Raw genomic sequence first — 17,820 nt, 5'->3', positions numbered from 1 at the left:
TTTTTGAGAAAGCAATCATGTTGGGAGTTTGGCTCTTGAGATTCAGAGAGCGGTGCCTCTTCGATTTTTGAGAAAGTAATCCTGTTAGGAGTCTGGCTTTCGAGATTCGGAGGGCGGTGCGCCTTCGATTTTTGAGCAAGTAATAATGTTATTCCTTTACCCTTCTTGGTCATAGCAATGTAGTGGGAGCTGCAAGCTTCACATGTTTTAACTTTGTCAGAACGCTTTGAAAAAGTGGTTTGTGGTATCTGGAAAACTGATGTTGCGTGTGAAGATTGCAGACAAGCTTTATCCAAGGAAATCTGGCTCTCGAAGTTCAGAGAACGGTGTCTCTTCAGTTTTCGAACAAGCAATCCTGTCGGGAATTTGGTTATTAAGCTTCAAAGAACGGTGCTTCTTCAATTTTTTAGAAAGCAATCTTGTTAGGAGTCTGACTCTTAAGATTCGGAGAGCAGTGTCTTTTCGATTTTTGAGAAAGTAATCCTGTTGGGAGTCTGGCTCTCGAGATTCGGAGAGTGGTGCCTCTTCGATTTTTGAGCAAGCAATCTTGTTGGGAGTGTTTTCTCGAATGTGAGTAAAGGTTAGGCATTTTTGCCAGTCTGCCTTGCCACGGAGCACAGAGGTTGACACATATTGGGACTTTCTAGTTATCAAGCAGTGGTGATGTTCCTTTACCCTTGTGGGTAATAGTAGGGTAGCTGGACCTTCAAAATTTATGTGTCTAAACTTTGGCTGAGATATTTGGCAAAGTTATCTGTGGTACCTGAGGAGATAATGTTGCGTGTGGAAAGTGATGCCTCTTTGAAATCCGGAAAGTGGTGCCTCTTCGATTTTTAAACCAACAACCCTGTTGCCCTTTCTTTTATAAGGGCACCAATTGTGTGCAAGAAGTACATTCAGAGAGTTATTGCTTGTAGGAATTTTTCCCTTACTTCAGAGATCTATTGCACCTCATTTCTCTTTCATCATTTCTAAGAATGTCTGACCCATCCGACCGTCGTTTTGACTTGAACTTTGGTGAAGAAGCAGCCATGCCTTCTCAAGACAACATATGGCACCCATCTTTCTTATCCCCTACTGGTCTTCTTACCGTTGGGGACTATGTGATGAAGAATGATATGACCGCTGCAGTGGTGGCTAAGAACTTTCTCACTCCAAAGATAACAAACTACTTTCCAAACGGTCTGATAAGATGGCTGTGAAGGATTCTCTAGCTCTCAGTGTTCAGTGTGCAGGTTTTGTGTCTAATATGGCACAACGCCTATTTGCTCGAACCCGCCAAGTTGAATCATTAGCGGCTGAAGTGATAAGTCTTAAACAGGAGATCAGAGGGCTCAAGCATGAGAATAAACAGTTGTACAGGCTCGCACATGACTATGCTACAAACATGAAGAGGAAGCTCAACCAGCTGCAAGAATCTAATGGTCAGATTTTACTTGATCATTAGAGGTTTGTGGGTTTGTTCCAAAGGCATTTATTACCTTCGTCTTCTGGGGCTGTACCGCGTAATGAAGCTCCAAATGATCAACCTTCGGTGCCTCCTCCTTCTGGGGTTCTGCCTAGTACTGAGGCTCCGAATAATCACCCTCTGGTGCCTCCTCTTTCTGGGGCTCTGCTGACTACTGAGACTTCTTCTGAGCAACCTTTGTGAAGGCTCCCTCTTGTTTGTTTATTTTGATTCATGTATATGTACATATTTGTAACTTATCGAAGATATCAATAAACAAGCTTTACTTCATTTCAACGTATTGTGTTGAATACACCAAGGCCTTCTTCACTAAGTTCTTTAAATTTTTCCTTTTGTTGAAGCTTGTATGTTGAAGCTTTGTGAGTGAAGCATGTAGGTTAAGGTAGTGCTCCTTTAATTTTCCGAGTGAGGAAAACTTCTCGTTTGGAGACTTGAAAAATCCAAGTCACTGAGTAGTCGTGAGACTTCCGAGTATCTATGTGTAGTAGCATATGGTAGGAGTCTCCCAAGTCTTCGGTCGAGGGAGTTGACGAATGAGGCATTTCCTTTCTAAGTGGTAGCCCAAAACTCCTTCATGATATATATTTGTTATGAAAGTTGTTAGGCCCAAAGAAGAGGAGGCCTAGGCAATTTTTTATTTTCGATTTTTTTTTATTTTCGAATTTTTGAATTTTTGAATTTCCAAATTTTCGAATTTTCTTAAAAAAAAAAAATTATATATATATATATATTAAAGCTTTATAGGTGAAGCTTTGGTGTTGAAACTTTGTAGGTGAAGCTTTGAGGTTGAAACTTTGCTGGGCACCATGAATTGATTTTGCTTCACACTATCTTGATCAAGATAGTGTGAAGCTTTTGTAGGTGAAGCTTTTGTGTTGAAGCTTTGTGGGTGAAGCTTTTGTGGGTCAAGCTTTTGTGGGTCAAGCTTTTGTTGGTGAAGCTTTTGTGGGTCAAGCTTTTGTAGGTGAAGCTTTTGTGGGTGAAGCTTTTGTGGGTGAAGCTTTTGTGGGTCAAACTTTTATAGGTGAAGCTTTTGTGGGTGAAACTTTTATGTTGAAGCTTTTGTAGGTGAAGCTTTGGAGTTGAAGCTTTGTAGGTGAAGTTTTGGAGTTGATGCTTTTGTTGGGTACCATGAATTGATTTTGCTTCACACTATCTTGATCAAGATAGTGGGAAGCTTTTGAGAATTTATAGTTGTCCTCCATTGATGAAGCTTTTGTTGGTGAAGCTTTTGTGTTGAAGCTTTGTAGATGAAGCTTTGGAGTTGAAGCTTTTGTTGGATACCATGAATTGATTTGCTTCACACTATCTTGATCAAGATAGTGTGAAGCTTTTAAGAAATTGTAGTTATCCTCCATTGATGAAGCTTTTGTTGGTGAAGCTTTGGAGTTGAAGTTCTTGTTGGTGAAGCTTTTATGGGTGAAGCTTTTGTTGTGTACTATGAATTGATTTTGCTTCACACTATCTTGATCAAGATAGTGTGAAGCTTTTGAGAATTTGTAGTTGTCCTCCATTGATGAAGCTTTGTTGAACTTCCTGTTTTTTTTTTTTTTTTTTTTTTTTTTTTGGGAAACTAGAAATTTGAAAATGTGGGAGAGACAACATATACAAATTTTGTTTCCACACTGTTGAGCAAGAGATTGTGATGCAAGCCAGACCTTATGGTAGTCGAAGGTTTGGATGAACCATATAAATTGAATTTGCTTCGAACAGTCTTGAATTTGCTTCGAAGGTTTGAGAATTGTAGTTGCCCTCCATTGATGAAGCTTTTGTTGACACCATAAATTGGTTTTGCTTCACACTGTCTTGATCAAGAGTGTGTGAAGCTTTTGAAATTGTGGTTGCCCTTCATTGATGAAGCTTTTGTTGGCACCATAAATTGGTTTTGCTTCACACTGTCTTAATCAAGAGTGTGAAGCTTTTAAGAATTGTGGTTGCCCTCCATTGATGAAGCTCTTGTTGGCACCATAAATTGGTTTTGCTTCACACTGTCTTGATCAAGAGTGTGTGAAGCTTTTGAGAATTATGGTTGCTCTTCATTGATGAAGCTCTTGTTGGCACCATAAATTGGTTTTGCTTCACACTGTCTTGATCAAGAGTGTGTGAAGCTTTTGAGAATTGTGGTTGAACTTCTTTGATGAAGCTCTTGTTGGTACCATAAATTGGTTTTGCTTCACACTGTCTTGATCAAGAGTGTGTGAAGTTTTCTACGAGTTGTAGTGTTTGCATTGTTACAAAGGGGAAATGTTTGAAGCAGATGTAAGAGGGCTGAATAGCTTGATCTTCGTATGCCATGCACTGAAGTTGTTGTTGGCTTGCAATAAGACTTTGTTGGTGACTATAACTCTTGTTGGGCATAAGTGCTCCCCTTTGAGTTGTCAAGCTTGAGGGTTTTTGATTATTTGTAAATGCTAGGAGTTCACATGTACAAATTGTATCACTCGTCTTCTGGTAAGTGGAATGAATGGTGAGTTGCTTTCATCACTTGGTTGGTGGTACGAAGGTGAGTTCCTTCATAACCTTTCATCACATTTCATCACCTAGTTGGTGGCACGAGGATGAGTTCCTTCTTCCCCTGGTTGGTGGCATGAATGGCAAATTGCCAATTGATATTAGAGTACGGGTTGTACATTTCATCACCTGGTTAGTGGCATGAAGGAAAGTATGGGTTGTACATTTCATCACCTGGTTGGTGGCATGAAGATGAGTTCCTTTTTCACCTGGTTGGTGGCATGAGTGGCAAGTTGCCAAATGATATTAGAGTACGGGTTGTACATTTCATCACCTGGTTGGTGGCATGAAGGAGAGTACGGGTTGTACATTTCATCACCTAGTTGGTGGCATGAATGGCAAGTTGCCAAATGATACTAGAGTACAGGTTGTAAGGTTCTAAAAGGCGCTAGGCGCTAGTCGGGCGACGGGCTGAGGCCTAGCGCCTAGGCGGCTAGGCGGATTTAAGTAAATATATCATATTTCATGTAAATAAGTGTCTGCTTCTGCTTGAAATATATATAATTTCATCATAAACTACAAAATAGAATGCATATATATCATGAAGTATTGGAACATAATGAAAACATGTGAAATAAGGATATAATGTTTGTTCATTTAAGTATGCAACAAGTCTCTTACAATTTATTGGAAAAAAAACAAAATGCAAAATGAAAGTTATGTATTTTCTGTCTAAGTGAGTTGCAACTTAGGCGGGTCTAGGCAGGCTAGGCGGGTGCCTAGGTGGTCTAGGCGTTGGGCTGGGGCCTAGGCATTAATCGGGGCGGTGGGCTGGGGCCTAGCGCCTAGGCGGGGCCTAGGTGGCGCTAGGTGGCGCTAGGCGGGGATTTTTAGAACAGTGGGTTGTACATTTCATCACCAGGTTGGTGGCATGAAGGATAGTATGAGTTGTACATTTCATCACCTGGTTGGTGGCATGAAGATGAGTTCCTTCTTCATCTGGTTGGTGGCATGAGTGGCAAGTTGCCAAATGATATTAGAGTACGGGTTGTACGTTTCATCACCTGGTTGGTGGCATGAAGAAGAGTACAGGTTGTACATTTCATAACCTGGTTGGTGACATGAAGATGAGTTCCTTCTTCACATTTCATTACCTGGTTAGTAAGAATAAGGGCAAGGTGTCTAGGCACATTATAGCAAGTGTCAAATGACACAAAGTATGTTGAACCCTTTCAAAGCACAATTGGCTTATGTATGAATGGGTTGGAATGTATGATTGAACGAATATACTGTGAAACTGTTCGTTTATTTGTATAGTCTTGTTGACATATACTTAGACTTTGTTTCATGTTGGAAGCATTCATGGTGAAGCTTTGAACCCGAGTGTTTCATTGCTAGGAATGTAAGAGGATTATGACCGAGTTGTCTAAATCACCTCTTTATTGAATTCATGCCAAATAGTCTTCGTTACATAGGATGCCGAATAGCTGAAGCTTAACACTTGTACAATGTGAGTTTACTTGTAATAGTACTTCAAGTGATCAGCGTTCCATGGATGGCCAAGGGTCTTGCCATCGGAGATTCTAAATTTGTAGGAGCCAGGGCGAATGATGCCAACAACTTCAATTCATCCCAGTTTGGACTAAATGTTCCTTCATTCGGGACTCTGTCGCAGAGTAATCTTTTCTTCAATACCCAATCCCCTACTTTGAAAGAATGAGGTTTGACCCTTGAGTCATAGTAGTTGGAGATGAGCTGCTTGTAGGCGACATTCCTCAAGTGAGCCTGGTTTCTGTGTTCCTCGACTAGATCTAAGTTGAGGTTAAGTTGTTTGTCATTTTCGCTTTGCATGTAGTTCTGGACTCGGAACGTTGCTTGCTCAAGCTCAACTAGGACAACTGCCTCTGCACCAAAAGCAAGTGAGAATGGGGTTTCTCTTATTGATGTCCGATACGAAGTGTGGTATGACCAAAGAACTTGGGGTACAAATTCTGGCCAACCACCTTTAGCCTTGTCCAAGCTGGTTTTCAAAGTTCACTTGATTATTTTATTGATGGCTTCAACTTGTCTATTAGACTGGGGATGAGCTGGGGAGGTAAAACATAAGTTGATGTTGAATTTAGAGGAGAACATCTTGAACTTATTGTTGTCGAACTGTCGCTCGTTGTCAGTGACTATCGCATTGGGAATGCCGAATCTGCAAAGGATGTTCTTCCATACGAAGTCTTCTATTTTTACCTCAGTAATGGTTACCAAGGGTTCTACTTCGGCCCACTTTTTTAAGTAGTCAACTGCAACGATTGCATAGCGAACCTTGCCCTTCCCTGCAGGCATTGGGCCGATCAAATCAAGTCCTCATTGGGCGAAGGGCGAAGGGCTGATCATAGGAGTGAGCGTCTCGAGAGGGGAGTAAGGAATAGTTGCGTAGCGTTGACACTTATCACATGAGTGGGATATTCTGATGGCATCTTGGTGGAGTGTTGGCCAGTAATATCCTTGGCGAAAAGCCTTGTGTGCTAGGGATCGAGATCCAGCATGATCTCCGCAGACCCCTTCATGTATTTCCCGAATGATAATTTCTACCTTTGTGGGCATAAGGCATCTTAGGTATGGTAGGTTAAAACCCCGCTTGTAGAGTTGGTCATTAATGATCAAGTAAAGGGTAGCCTTGTATCGAATCTGCTTAGCTTGGACTTTGTCATTTGGAAGGGTGCCATGAGTAAGGAATCTATAAATTGGGGTAATCCAACTATCCCCCTGTTGTAAGTTGCACACTTCCGCAGCCATGGTGCTTGGTGCTGCCAACAATTCGACTTGAATTTTTCTCACAATCTTGTCTTCCACCGCTGAGGCGAGGCGAGCCAAAGCATCTGCATGACTGTTTACCGCTCGAGGAATTTGAGTGATCTGGTAATGGAAGTGCTTGAGCAACAATTGTGTTTGTGCCAGATATGTTACCATGGAGCTATCCTTAGCATCAAAGTTGTTGGTGACCCGGTTAACCACCAATTGGGGGTCTTTGATTGAAGATATCATTTCGTTTAACCCCAAGGTGTTTGGCCAAACGTAAGCCTGCTATGAGGGCTTCATATTCGTCCTCATTGTTCGACGCTTTGAATTTGAAACGAAGAGCATACTCCATCGCCACTTTGTCAGGGGTCGTAAGGACTAGTCCTGCTCTATAACCTTATTGGTTGGACGAGCCATCAACATATAGACTTCATGTTGGGGCTGTTGGTTCTATTTTCTAAGCTTCCGAAGGTAATGAAACCACTTCTTTAAGCGTAGAAACAATGTCAACAGGATATGTGAAGTCGGCGATGAAGTCTGCCACTGTTCGGCCCTTCTCAGCTGGCTTTGGTTGGTAGGAGATGTCAAACTCACCCAATGTTATCGCCCATTTGATCATTCGCCCAGAAGTGTCAAGACTTTAGAGTATATGTCGAAGAGGATGATTGGTAAGCACGATGATGGAGTGTGCTTGGAAGTAAAGGTGAAGTTTTCGAGCAGACATGACCAATGCTAAAGCCAATTTCTCAATGTTGGAGTATCGTGTCTTCGCATCTTGTAAGGCCTTGCTAGCGTAGTAGACAGGCTGTTCGATATTACCATCATTTCGAATGAGAACAGAACTTACCACTGAAGCCGACACCGACAGATAGATAATGAGAGTGTCACCAACCTCAGGTTTGGAGAGCAAATGGGCTTTACTCATGTAGTCTTTGAGGTTCTTGAATGCCTCCGCACATTCATCAGTCCATGTAATGTACTTCTTACTTTTCTTAAGTGCTTTGAAGAAAAGAGCACATTTGTCTATGGCCTTAGAGATGAACCTAGTTAAGGCTACCACCTTGCCAGTAAGGCTCTGGATGTATTTTGAAGTTACCAATTCCTTCATGTCGAGGATTGTTTTGATCTTCTCAGGATTAGCCTCAATGCCTCGTTGGTTTATCATGAAGCCTAAGAATTTGCTTGAGCCTACGCCGAAGGCACATTTATTGGGGTTCAGCCTCATTCGATACCTCTTCAGAATGGTGAAAGTTTCAGATAGGTTGGTGATGTGTTGGTCAGCATGTTTGCCCTTGACTAGCATATCATCAACGTAAACTTCCATGCTCTTCCTAATATGTTCGGCGAACATTGAATTGACCAGTCTCTGATAAGTCTCTCTTGCATTATTTAGGCCGAAAGGTATGACTTTATAGCAATATAGTCCCCTGTCAGTAATGAATGCTGTGTGTTCTTGGTCCGGAGGGTTCATGAGGATTTGGTTGTATCCTGAGTAAGCATACATGAAGCTCAGGATTTCACATCCTGCCGTAGAGTCTATAAGTCTGTTTATGAGAGGAAGAGGAAAGTTATCATTCAGGCATCATTTGTTTAGGTCGGTGTAATTGACACACATTCTCCACAAGACCTTTTGGAACAAGAGACTTTCCTTGGTCAGATTTTTAACAAGGACAACATTTACTACCCACGTTGGATAATTGACTTCGCGGACGAAGCCTATGCCTTTGAGTTTTTCAACTTCTGCCTTCATTGCCTCGTACCGTTCAGCATCATAAGATCTTCGCTTCTGTCTCACTGGCTTGGTCTTGGGGTCAATACTTAAGCGATGACAGATTATATCGAGAGAGATGCCTGGCATGTCCTCGTATAACCAAGCAAATACCTCAGTGTTCTCTTGCAAAAAAGAGATCAATGCCAACCAAATGAGTGGTGACAAGGTGGTACCAATCTTCACCATGCAATCCGGATAATCTTTTGAGATAGGGACCTTCTCCAACTCTTCAGCGGGTTGTGCTTGCTGGTTAAAAGAGTCATCTCGAGGATCGTCGGGTTGACTGTTGCCACCGTGAAGATCCAAGTTGGCTTCGTCTGGGCTGGTCTTTATGACTTAGTCATGTATAGAAAGGGTTTCCTTGGGCACAGGCAGGTGTTGTTGCTTGACCAAAGTGTTATAACATGATCGTGCACTAAGTTGATCTCCTCTGATGTAACCATTGCCATAGGGGGTTGGAAATTTCATCAACAACATATGTGTGGATACCATGACCTTGAGATCATTGATGTCTGTTGATAAGCTCATATTTATATATATTTTACATAAAATTCACTTGTCTTTTCTTAGTTAGTTCCTTATATTTTTTAGCTATTTACTATGTTTTTGTGGGCTTAGGCTACTCTTAATTTCCCTCACCCAGGCCTGTGGCTTGCAATCCACCCCCGAAGCCTTAAGGTCTTGCCTATTCACGGCACCCAGCCCAAATATTTTAGGGCTATATTTTTTATCCAATAATATCATCTTAATATTATTTAGGTTCTACAATCGACCCCGTATGGTCCGATTTATTGAATTAATTAAAAGTGACCTGCAGTCCATTAATTTGATAATGAATTCAAAATTATTGACATGAAGATCACTTCTGGACATTAACGATTCAATAATTTACTTTTATACTTTGAACCGTCACATACTTTCGTAGTAATGATGCTCTCACACTTGAGTTCCCAAAGAACCTCAAATCCAATATATTCAAATTAGTATATTGCATTCTGTGTTTCTTGCAGGAACCTCTCATTATGAACTAATTGTTCGTAAAACTAAATTGAACCTGTAGTTTCAAATTTTGTGCCTTTGAAATCCGAAGTTTTCATTCAAAACATACCACATGAAACCTGTAGTTTTCATGCATAAATTAAACCAATACATGTCTATAGAATCTGTATGTTCTACGATATATGTATATGGCTTATCACTCACGTTTTTTCCTCTATTTTAGGGACATGTCGAACTTGAACAAGCTCGATTTCTCCGTTCTAGAAGTCTCTGGAAGAAACTATCTGAAGCGGGTTTAAGATGTGAAGCTCTATTTGACTGCAAAGGGCATTAGAGCCACCATCGAGACACTTATCGTCGACAAACCTGTTGACGAAGCTCAGAAGGCTATTCCAATGATCTTTATTCAAAGACACATCCATGATGCACTACAGACTGAGTATCTCGCTAAGGAGGACCCACGCGGCTGACCATTTCGATCACTAGAAAGACATATACTTACCTAAAGCAAGACACGACTAGCAGCATCTTCGCTTCTAGGACTTTAAGCCTGTGAATAAATACAACTCTGAAGTCTGTAGAATCCGTTCTTTGTTGAAATTATGCAAAGTGGAACTAACCAAATCAAATCTCTTGGAGAATACCTATTCAACCTTCCATGCCATCAATATTGTCTTGCAGTAACAATATAGGGCACACAAATTCACCAAGTTTTCGGATTTGATCTCTGTTTTACTTCTCACTGAAAAGCAGAACCATCTTTTGATGAAAAATCATCAAGCTCGACCGATTGGCTCGAACGCCGTGCCTGAAGCGCATGTGATTAATTCTAGCAGCCATAAATAACGAAAAAATCTTCGTAACTATGGCAATGGGCGACAAGCCCCACCACGGGCCCAAGGTCAACAGAGTGCCACACCTAAAGGAAGAAATGTGACCCAACAGCATCCACCACTAGTCCCTAAGGCCTCAAACTTCAAGAACATGGGCAAAGCTCCCGTTCAGCCCGCTTCTACTGAACTGGACACATGCTATCGCTAAGGATCAAGGGATCATTGGTCACGTGTATGCCGAGCTTCCCTTAAGGCTATTGCCAAGTATCATTCCCGTCGTGAGCCTAACTTTGCACATGTGGATCATCTGGAAGATGCAACTACATCAATGAAGATATCAGATTTTCAGAAGGCGTCAGTGCCTATGGATGAATAAATTAGACATGTTTTTAAGGTGTTTACCCCTAGTGGCCAAACCCACTAGGAGTGGTCGGCCCTACTCCCTATTTTCTAGGTTTATGGTTTAATTTTGAACAATTTTTCTAAGTATTTGGAATAATTTGTCTGGTTTTAGTTTGTTTTGAATTAAGGATTGTTATTTGAATGGATATTATTTTCTTGAATTGCTTAATTGAATGAATGGACTTATATGTATACATGTGATCAATTCAATCAATTTATTTCTAGGTATGTTTAGTGGGGAAGTTAGTTGTCTGGTAGATAGTGTAACCACGCACACCATCTTGCGTGAACGACACTATTTTACTAACTTAATACCCAAGAAAGCTCATTTGACAACTCTCTCAGGCCCATTCAACCTGATTGAAGGATACGGAAAGGCACGTATCATGTTGTCTAATGGTACAATTTTGACCATTAAAGAGGCACTATATTCTCCACGTTTCGGAAGAACGTTGCTGAGTTTTAGAGATATTCGAGATAATCAATATCATCTTGAAACCACTGAAGATAATGGTTCTGAATTTATTTGTATCACTTCATACAAATATGGCCAGAAGCATATTCACGAGAAGTTGGAACGTCTGCCGAGTAGGTTGTACATCACAACCATTCGCGGCATATAAGCCCACAGTGTGGCCGGCCCTATGCCTGAGTTCCAGGACACTTTATTACTTTGGCATGACCATTTAGGACATCCTAGATGTGACATGATGCGCCTTATCCTCAAATCTTCACACAGGCATAAGTTATATCCTTATGTTGGACTCCCATCATGCAAAGCATGTTCTGTAGGGAAGTTGAATACTCAACCTTCCCATAGAAAGATTATTCACGGCCCCCCTAAATTTCTTCAGAGGATTCAAGGGGATATTTGTGGACCTATCCAACCAACCTGCATACCATTTAGATACTTTATGGTGTTGGTTGATGCATCGACAAGATGGTCACATGTTTGCTTGTTGTCCACATGCAACGCCACGTTTGCTAAACTCTTAGCTCAAATCATTAAGCTAAGGGCGCACCACCATGATTATCTGATTAAGTCGATTCAACTGGATAACGCTGGAGAGTTTACGTCACAAACTTTTGACGATTATTGCATGTTAGTAGGGATTGATGTGGAATATCATGTACCCCATGTTCACACCCAAAACGGCCTGGCAGAAGCTTTCATAAAGCGTCTTCAATTGATATCTCATACTTTGGTTATGAGAATCAAATTGTCGGTATCTGCCTAGGGCTATGCAATATTGTGCGCAGTTATGTTAGTTTGCCTGAGGCCCACCACTACCCAACCATATTCACCGTTACAGTTGGTCATTGGATACGAGCCTAACGTCTCATATTTACGGGTGTTTGAGTGCGCCATTTATGTGCCAATAGCGCCGCCGCTACGTACCAAAATGGGTTCTTAGAGAAAAATAGGAATCTATGTCGGTTATGATTCACCATCAATTGTTCACTACTTAGAACCCTTGACATGAGATCACTTTACCGCATGTTTTGCGGATTGTCACTTTGATGAGGCAGTTTTCCCGTCATTAGGGGAAGATAAGCATGCTAACGTTCCCGTAGAACACCGCGAATTGTCGTGGTATGCTCCCACTATGTCTTATTTAAATCCCCGCACTGCCCAGTCTGAAACTAAGGTGAGTCGAATTATAGATCTTCAGAGCATTGCTCAAAGCATGCCAGATGCTTTTAATGATCTAGGAAAGGTGACAAGATCACATATACTCGCTGCAAATACACCTGCAAGGATATATGTACCTCTCGTATGTCAACAACCCATCTGGGAAGGCTGGACCGTCCCTGAAGGTGGGAAGGTCGTACCCTCCACGCGGTAAGGTACATTGGTGGCTAGCCAATCACCTGTTCCAACCCTGAAATGTGGCAGACCTCTTGGTTCAAGGATTCACAACCCTAGAAAAGGAAGATGACACCAACTAGTGACCCTAGTTTGAATCCAACCATCGGTCACTCATCCGTTCCAACGCATGAGGTTATTCTAGATTACGGTGATGCTTCAAATGAAACATGCTGGCCTCCGGAGAATCGTAAGATTTCAATTGACTACATAGTATTGGATAAGGTTCGAAATAGGAATAAGATGATCGTCGACGATGCATTCGCGTACTCAGTAACTACTGACATCATGCTTAGCGATGACATTGAACCACGTTCTGTCGATGAATGAAGACGTATAACCGATTGGTCAAACTGGAAACAAGCAATCTAGGTCAAACTCGATTCGCTCGTGAAATGTAAAGTATTTGGACCTATCGTTCCTACACCACCACGCATGAAGCCTGTTGGCTACAAGTGGGTTTTCGTCATGAAGCATAATGAGAAGAATGAAATAGTGCGATACAAAGCACGCCTCGTAGCGCAAGGCTTCTCTCAGCTCCTTGGGATTGATTATGAGGAGACGTATTCCACCGTAATGGACGTTATAACGTTCCGCTACCTAATCAGTTTGATAGTTTTCGAAAAACTGAATATGCAGCTTATGAACGTGGTAATTGAGTATCTCTATGGGGATCTAGATATGGAAATTTACATGAAAGTTTTAGAAAGACTTCCATTGACTGGTTCAAATAGTTCTAGACCACGGAACACTCTCTTAATTAGGTTAAGGAAGTCACTCTACGTATTGAAACAATTCGGGCGGATGTAGTATAACCGTCTGAGTGAATATTTAACAAGTCAGGGTTATGTGAACAACGAATTATGCACATGCGTGTTCATAAAAAAGTCACATTTTGGATTTGCAATCGTTACAGTTTATGTCGATGACATGAACCTCATTGGGATTGCTACACACTTGAAATCGAAATTTGAGATAAAGGATCTTGGAAAAACTCGATACTATCTTGGCTTGGAGATCGAGCATTGTTTTGATGGAATACTATTACATCAATCGAACTACACCCAAAAAGTGTTGCGTTGTTTTAATGAGGATAAAGCAAAACCTTAGAGTACACCCATGGTCGTTCAGACTCTAAATGCTAAATGAAATCCCTTCCGTCCAAAAGAGGATGAGGAAGAAATTTTGGAACCCGAAGTTCTTTACCTAAGTGCAATTGGGGCTTTATTGTACTTGGCTCAGTACACTAAACCTGACATCTCCTTCGCTGTGAATCTTTTGGAAAGATACAGCAATGCGCGCACACCCAGGCATTGGAATGGTGTTGAAGACATTTTCTGCTACCTCAAAGGTACAACAGATTTGGGCTTGTTCTATACCCACGAATCTCCGAATTTTACCGCCCCCTATGGTCCTCGGATTGATTCTCGCCTTCTTGGTTACGCAGATGCTGGATATCTGTCTGACCCACATAGAACATGTTCTCAAACGGATTATGTCTTTACCGTTGGAGACACCGATATATCTTGGAGGTCTACCAAGAAAACGCTAGTTGTTACTTCGTTTAACCATGCTGAGATTCTCACACTGCATGAAGTATCACGTGAATGCTTCTAGTTGAGAGAAGTTATGGGACATATTCGAAGCACTAGTGGTCTTACATCGGTCGTTGACCTTCCTACGATGATCTTTGAAGACAATGCGGCATGTATCGCACAGTTGAAGAATGGATACATCAAGGGAGATAACACCAAGCACATAGCGCCGAAGTTCTTTTACTTACACTAGCAGCAGCAGCATCAGAACATTGAAGTCAAGCAAATCTGTTCCCATGACAACCTGGCCGATCTCTTCACCAAGGCATTGCCCAAGTCTACATTTCAGAAGCTCGTCCAAGGAATCGGTATGTGTAAATTATCTGAGTTGAATCACTTATAGTTCTCTTATTTAGAAGTTATGTCTAACTCAGGGGGAGTATCTAGAAGCATACTCACATGATCTTAATGTACTCTTTTTCCTATGATTAGGAGCATTTTTCCCACTGAGTTTTTGCTACCTAACGAGGTTTTAATGAGGCACCCATCCTGGGATGATCATACTCCGTTGGATTCACTACTTTCATCCTGTTTGACGTTTGTTTTAGACATTATGCATACTTCTCACTTTTCTCCTTAGTCTATGGGGTTTTTTCGTATGCCTTAGGTTTTACCATAGCAAGGTTTTTGTGAGTTTTACTACAAATGCATACTTCACTTAAATTTGAGACTCGCAATCACCCGTTGTGCCGATGGCTTCATCAACTATTCCACCTTATTTATTGAAGATCTGATGTGATGATTTGTTGAGTATTTACACACTCAAGGAGGGAGTGTTGCAGACATATTTAGAATAGGAATGTGATTGTAGTAGATATGGGAATGTATCATATATTTCTATTAGGAGTGGATTACCTATTAAATGTTGTAATCCTAAATGGAAAGGTTTTTACCTCGCCTACTACTATAAATAAAGGCACAATGGGGTGAATCAAACACACCTCATAATTAAATCATTCTCTCTTCTCTCTAACCATAGTTGGCCCCATCTCTCTCTCTCTAAACCCTAGATCGTTCAATCAAATAGGTTTACAACAATTTCATTATTTTATTATTGTTCAAAATATCATTCATTATTTTGTTTTGGTCCAAAATATTAGGGCTTTTACATTTAAGCCTTTCATAACGCATTCAACTGCTTGGAAGTAAGGGTGGGCATGGTCTGGTTCGGCCCGGTTCCACCCTCAAAATGGAATCGGAATCGAAAAATTTCAACATTTTGGTTCAGTGCGGTTCCCCTTAAATTTATTACTAAAACCGTACAGTTCGGTTCAGTTCATGCCGGTTTACGGTTCTAACCAAAATTATATATATTTTTTCTAATTTTTTGCTTCTAATACCAAACACATATTTCAACCACAAATTCAAGTAAATTTGAGTTTCCACTACTAGATCTACAAGATTTGTGGTGTGCATATAAATCAAAAGATAGAAAGGCTTATATCAAGACCAAACTGTAGATCTTAAACTAAAACTAAAATGTACATAATGCATAATATACTGGAAAAGAATGGAGAAAAATAATGTAGGGGGAGAAAAGTGATAAAACAACAAAGGAGGGGGAGAGAAGTGAACAAAAATATTGGGTTTATGCACATGGTCTTCTAGGAAAAATGTCTTATTTATATAAAAATAATAATAAAACAATAATTTATATTAAAAGTGGTTCGGTCCGGTTCTTAATATTTCCAAACCGGAGCTGGAGCCGTTTGAAACAGTTCGGTTCGGTTCAGTTCGGTTTTTGTTCCGGTTTTGACTTTTTTGGTCAACGCAACTTTTTACTGTTTTTTATCATGATTCGATTCGGTTTTCCGGTTTGGTGGTTTTTATGCCCACCCCTACTCAGAAGCTTAGGCCATTTTCAACCGAAGGAGGACCAGATGGCTCGTTTTAGCCCTCTGGCCCTCCAAGAAATTAATATTTTAATGAACAATGCAAGGCCATATTTCTTAGGCCATCTCCAACCGAACGAGGGCTAGAGGGCTCGTTTTAGCCTTATGGTCCTCCAAGATATTAATATTTTAATGAACAGTACATGGTCATATTTGCCTCTATCTCCAACTCAAGGCCAAATGGTCATAGGCCTCGTTTTAGCCCTGTGATAAAAAATCGTCTCCAACTAAGGGCTAAAGGGCTATAGGGCCAAACATAATTTATTATTTAAATTTAAAAACTACAATAACTTAAATTTAAAAAGGGTGAAAATTATGTGAAAAATGGTGTCGGAATGACTTAGGTATTTATAGAAAAAAAAGGACAATATTGTCCGATATATCCAACACTAAAGAGGACAATACTGTCGAATATATCCGACAAAAAATGTATTAATAATGAAAAATCTAGCCCGACCTGGGGCTAGCTAGATTGGGCCAGCCGGTTGGCCCTTTTGCCTTTTTTTGTCCAGTGGGGCCCATGAGCCATTTAGCCTAGCCCTCAGTTGGAGACGATTTTCGGGCTATTTTCGGCCCTCTGAACCCTTCGGTTCTTAGGCCATCTCCAATCGAATAGTCCATAGGGCCAGAGGGCCGACAATAGCCCGAAAACCATCTCCAACCGAGAGCTAAGCCAGAAGGCTTGTGGGCCCCACAGAATCTGAAAGGGCCAAAGGGCCAAAGGGCCAAAGGGTTGGCCACAAGCAGCCAACCAGCCAGCCCGGGCTGGCCAGAAATTCATAGCAATCCTGTCGGTTATAACCAACAGGATTGCTTAAAGAAAATTTGAATCCAACGGCTAGCTAACGTCAGCTAGCCATTTGTTACCGTTGGATTCAAATTTTTTTTTATTTTTTTGGGCCAATTTTATTTTTTTTAATTCTAAAAAATTCTAATTTTTTTCTTGTAAATACCTAAATCGTTTATTCACCATTCCTCACAAAATTTTCACCATTTCAATTGTCATCTTTTCTTTCCTCTTTCAAAAATATATCCTTCAATTTTTCAATAATTTTCAAATGGCCTCGTCTACAATGAAAGGTAGGGCTTGGAGCCGAAAAGAAGATGAAGCTCTTTGCAAGGCTTATAGATGGGTGTCGGAAGATAGTGTGAGGGGGAATTGTCAAACAAATGACGGTGTTAGGACTCGTGTGTCCAAAAAATACTTAGAGTTCTATAAAGGCACCACTCCACTGAATATCCGAAACCACGAATGTTGTTCTTCAAGATGGAAGAAACATCTTCAGCCAAGTTTGAACAAATGGCATCAAGCATTGTTAGCAACTGCAAGTAGACATGAAAGTGGTGAAGTAAGTGTTTTCACAATTTATTTTAAATATTTAATAATATTACATTTAATTTCATAATTTATTTTCCCTTAATTTTTTTAGGTACGCCAAGTGGGGAAATTGTCACAGCCCGTCCCGAATTATTACTATCAACAATGTAAAATGATGATTTTATCCTTGGACGTGGAGATTGTAGAGTGTGTAATGTGCTTTGGGACTTAGATGTGTTTTCTTTGGTTAGTTGGTGACCCACGTGGAACACACACACACCCAAAACTCTCTATCTCTCTCCTGTGCCTTTCCTCTCTCTCCTTCCTCTTGGATTTTTGCAGAAAACCCGTACAAACGTACAGACAAACTCCAAGCTTCCATTTCAAGCACGGATCGATGTCAAAAAGGTAAGATTTGAACTCCTTGCAAGTCC

This window comes from Malus sylvestris, chromosome 6, assembly GCF_916048215.2.
Source record: "Malus sylvestris chromosome 6, drMalSylv7.2, whole genome shotgun sequence".
Lineage (NCBI taxonomy): Eukaryota > Viridiplantae > Streptophyta > Magnoliopsida > Rosales > Rosaceae > Malus > Malus sylvestris.
The sequence above is the reverse complement of the archived record's forward strand: the minus strand, read 5'-3'. Positions refer to the sequence as shown.